The following is a 5,000-nucleotide window of genomic DNA, read 5'->3' on the forward strand; positions in this document are numbered from 1 at the left end:
CCATACACTGGGGGAAACGGCCGACAGGGGCGGCAACATAGTGGAGCCGCAGTGTCACTAATGTACAGAGATAGAACAGTTTCGACTGGAACTAGAGTAACCATATACACGGCACTGATTAGTAATAGATGCAGAGCCATCAGAATACAGATAATATATACAACCGTCCCTATACATGCTGAAAGACTCTGCACACAATGAGAACCACACGTCAGCCAGACACTCTTATCACACACTACTCTCTTATCACACACAATATCTAACCACCAGCATGGAAGAACATCCAGTGCATCCTCTCCGCCACATGACACAATCCACACTATCATTACCAGACCGGGAGGTCCACCCAGAAAACACAATATCCCACCCTTCCGACATCCGCACATTGCTCAGCTAAGCCACGAACACCCACACATGTCCTACACAGTGGTGCACCCAACATCACAATACTGCCTCCTGTCACAGCACACAAACAATGGCAGGAATGAAAGACACAGATCTGCCACAACCATGGAATCGGAGCGCCGCCTGTCATGAGCCAAAAGTGCATCCTGGCGTGACAAATCGGATAATACCGCAGGCATCCAATTACGATAATCACTATCAACGAACCTGCCGCCCCCCCCCCCCAATACACCTTTCCCTACAACAATGTGTATCTGAACCTACGCTATATCGTACCTTAACCTAACCTATATCGTACCTTAACCTAACCTATATCGTACCTTAACCTAACCTATATCGTACCTTAACCTAACCTATATCGTACCTTAACCTAACCTATATCGTACCTTAACCTAACCTATATCGTACCTTAACCTAACCTATATCGTACCTTAACCTAACCTATATCGTGCCTTAACCTAACCTATATCGTGCCTTAACCTAACCTATATCGTGCCATAACCTAACCTATATCGTGCCTTAACCTAACCTATATCGTGCCTTAACCTAACCTATATCGTGCCTTAACCTAACCTATATCGTGCCTTAACCTAACCTATATCGTGCCTTAACCTAACCTAATTTGTGCCTTAACCTAACCTAATTTGTGCCTTAACCTAACCTAATTTGTGCCTTAACCTAACCTAATTTGTGCCTTAACCTAACCTAATTTGTGCCTTAACCTAACCTAATTTGTGCCTTAACCTAACCTAATTTGTGCCTTAACCTAACCTAATTTGTGCCTTAACCTAACCTAATTTGTGCCTTAACCTAACCTAATTTGTGCCTTAACCTAACCTAATTTGTGCCGTAACCTAACATAATTTGTGCCGTAACGTAACCCATGTTGTGCCGTAACGTAACCCATGTTGTGCCGTAACGTAACCCATGTTGTGCCGTAACGTAACCCATGTTGTGCCGTAACGTAACCCATGTTGTGCCGTAACGTAACCCATGTTGTGCCTTAACCTAACCCATGTTGTGCCTTAACCTAACCCATGTTGTGCCTTAACCTAACCCATGTTGTGCCTTAACCTAACCCATGTTGTGCCTTAACCTAACCTACGTTGTGCCTTAACCTAACCTACGTTGTGCCTTAACCTAACCTACGTTGTGCCTTAACCTAACCCATGTTGTGCCTTAACCTAACCCATGTTGTGCCTTAACCTAACCCATGTTGTGCCTTAACCTAACCCATGTTGTGCCTTAACCTAACCCATGGTGTGCCTTAACCTAACCCATGGTGTGCCTTAACCTAACCCATGTTGTGCCTTAACCTAACCCATGTTGTGCCTTAACCTAACCCATGTTGTGCCTTAACCTAACCCATGTTGTGCCTTAACCTAACCCATGTTGTGCCTTAACCTAACCCATGTTGTGCCTTAACCTAACCCATGTTGTGCCTTAACCTAACCCATGTTGTGCCTTAACCTAACCCATGTTGTGCCTTAACCTAACCCATGTTGTGCCTTAACCTAACCCATGTTGTGCCTTAACCTAACCCATGTTGTGCCTTAACCTAACCCATGTTGTGCCTTAACCTAACCCATGTTGTGCCTTAACCTAACCCATGTTGTGCCTTAACCTAACCCATGTTGTGCCTTAACCTAACCCATGTTGTGCCTTAACCTAACCCATGTTGTGCCTTAACCTAACCCATGTTGTGCCTTAACCTAACCCATGTTGTGCCTTAACCTAACCCATGTTGTGCCTTAACCTAACCCATGTTGTGCCTTAACCTAACCCATGTTGTGCCTTAACCTAACCCATGTTGTGCCTTAACCTAACCCATGTTGTGCCTTAACCTAACCCATGTTGTGCCTTAACCTAACCCATGTTGTGCCTTAACCTAACCCATGTTGTGCCTTAACCTAACCCATGTTGTGCCTTAACCTAACCCATGTTGTGCCTTAACCTAACCCATGTTGTGCCTTAACCTAACCCATGTTGTGCCTTAACCTAACCCATGTTGTGCCTTAACCTAACCCATGTTGTGCCTTAACCTAACCCATGTTGTGCCTTAACCTAACCCATGTTGTGCCTTAACCTAACCCATGTTGTGCCTTAACCTAACCCATGTTGTGCCTTAACCTAACCCATGTTGTGCCTTAACCTAACCCATGTTGTGCCTTAACCTAACCCATGTTGTGCCTTAACGTAACCCATGTTGTGCCTTAACGTAACCCATGTTGTGCCTTAACCTAACCTATAATGTGCCTTAACCTAACCTAAAGTGCGCCGTAACCTAAACTATATTGCGCCTTAACCTGACGCACGTTGTCGCTGAACCTGCTCTGTAATTGTTATGCAACCCGTTAAAGTAGTGTAGTGTTGCCTAACCGCAACCCTCGCAATATAGTTCGCTACTCGCACTGCCCGGTCCCCTGTGTATCGCGTCATGTTAAACACCTTGCAGGTGTTGCTGACTTTCCACATGCTCCTGCTATACACTGTAGTGTGGATAGCAGCAGGACGTACATGCCCCCCCCCCCTTCCCCCCTGCCTTCGCAAGCTGGTCGGTGAGAAGTTTGCATGTTCAATGCCCTTCGCATGCCGACGTACTCAGCCTACGTTGTGGTACGGCCTGTCACCTGTCCGCCGATGTACGCAAAACCCACAAACTGTACTGCACATTGCTCCGTATGTACTGAATGATACATCGTGGCCCATGTGACCGTATGACGACAGCGCCTAGCAACGGCGGACCATACAGTCCAAATATTGTGCACGCAGCTACGTGTCGTCTCCCTATAAGAGCTGGATTGCAGTGTGGTACGCCATACAGACGTGTGGGAGGAACGGACGCCCTGGATGGCGATCAGCATGAGCAGTCTGTTGATGTAGTGGAGCGTGTATTCGGACGTAGTCGTCTCTTCTCACACACCGTGATAGCATGTTGCACCGCGTTCCACATCTGCGACATGCTGCAGAGGCGGGCTGACAGTCGTTCGCGCAATGGACACCGCATACGTACGGGGTCTACCTTCCACGTGTTCTCTAGGCGTGCACATGTTGTTGCGTCTATGTGGGCAGACGTAGTGTGTTGTGACACCTGACACAGGCATGCAATACTCGTTGCAAATGGCGATGGACGTGTACGTTTGCTGGTGACGTTACGCAAATGAACAACCGGTAACCCGTTGTGGTGCGGTTGTTCTCGCTAGAGGTGAATCAGTGTTGGCGACGATCGGTCGAGCTATTAACCGGTTGTTTCAGGGATACCCACCATGCCCACGAACGTGAAAGGGGACCCACCATGCCCACGAACGTGAAAGGGGATCTGGGTGTGAGGCGATACGCGGCGGTGGCTGGGTGGGACCGTCCCCGGCCGGTGAGGGGGGGCCGCCCGGCGTGCTGGCAGCGCGGTGCGTGGGCGCACGCGCTACAGCCGGCTGGTGGGGGCGGCCGGTGGCAGGCGGGCCGGCCGACGGACGCGGCAGGCGGCGCAGCTGCGCGCCGGCGCCCCCTGCTCGCGGCGCCTTGCGGCCAAAGTAGGTCCTCGCGGGCCCGGTGCGAAGCGCGGTGGCCATCTGCAGTGTGCTGGTCCGATTGAGGACTTTGTGCGCTGAGGATGCGCCGCCGCCCGGCGCTCGGCGCCGCGACGCCGTCTGCTGCTCGGTCGCCCCAGCGGTTCTCGCAGGTGGTTTGTATCGCAGCTGTGCGGACGTGTTGGCGCGTGCGCTGTGCTGGGAGAGTTCGCTTCGGCACCCAAGTAGGGCTTTTGTCCTTCTGTGGCGCTGGCGTTGGAGCTGCCGGTCACCGTAGGTGGCGCGTTTTGTCTCCCGCCGGCAATGCCACGACAGCACGCTCCCGGGCCTCTGTCGGCAGCGGCAAGCTCAGTTGGGAGCACGGGTGGTCGCACCTAAAGCGTCTACTCGCCTAACTCCGGGCGATTGCGCCTCTCTCGAACCCGACCAAGTACTTAGGACGGCGCTGCGCGCCGCCGGGACCTGAGAGGGTTTCGAGGTGTGTTGTGCAGGGGAGCTCAGCCTCCTCCTGTTTGCAGAATAATTGAGCGGACGCTTGCGTGTTCGCGCGGGCCCCCGGGACACACTCCCGGGCGGCCGGCTGCTCAGCTCTAGTTGACGCAGCTCCCTGGTTGATCCTGCCAGTAGTCATATGCTTGTCTCAAAGATTAAGCCATGCATGTCTCAGTACAAGCCGCATTAAGGTGAAACCGCGAATGGCTCATTAAATCAGTTATGGTTCCTTAGATCGTACCCACGTTACTTGGATAACTGTGGTAATTCTAGAGCTAATACATGCAAACAGAGTCCCGACCAGAGATGGAAGGGACGCTTTTATTAGATCAAAACCAATCGGTCGGCTCGTCCGGTCCGTTTGCCTTGGTGACTCTGAATAACTTTGGGCTGATCGCACGGTCCTCGTACCGGCGACGCATCTTTCAAATGTCTGCCTTATCAACTGTCGATGGTAGGTTCTGCGCCTACCATGGTTGTAACGGGTAACGGGGAATCAGGGTTCGATTCCGGAGAGGGAGCCTGAGAAACGGCTACCACATCCAAGGAAGGCAGCAGGCGCGCAAATTACCCACT

General features: G+C 51.3%; 1 non-coding gene across 1 annotated transcript in view; it reads left to right on the plus strand.

The window, feature by feature from the left end:
* Positions 1-4,536: 4,536 nt before the first annotated feature.
* Positions 4,537-5,000, plus strand: part of LOC126432517 (small subunit ribosomal RNA) — a 1,908-nt gene continuing 1,444 nt past the window's right edge. Inside the window, exon 1 of the ribosomal RNA XR_007578024.1 lies at positions 4,537-5,000. This exon is cut by the window's right edge and continues 1,444 nt beyond it. This is a non-coding gene — a ribosomal RNA (small subunit ribosomal RNA).

The sequence above is a fragment of the Schistocerca serialis genome, unplaced genomic scaffold (genome assembly GCF_023864345.2).
Source record: "Schistocerca serialis cubense isolate TAMUIC-IGC-003099 unplaced genomic scaffold, iqSchSeri2.2 HiC_scaffold_1142, whole genome shotgun sequence".
Taxonomy (NCBI): domain Eukaryota; kingdom Metazoa; phylum Arthropoda; class Insecta; order Orthoptera; family Acrididae; genus Schistocerca; species Schistocerca serialis.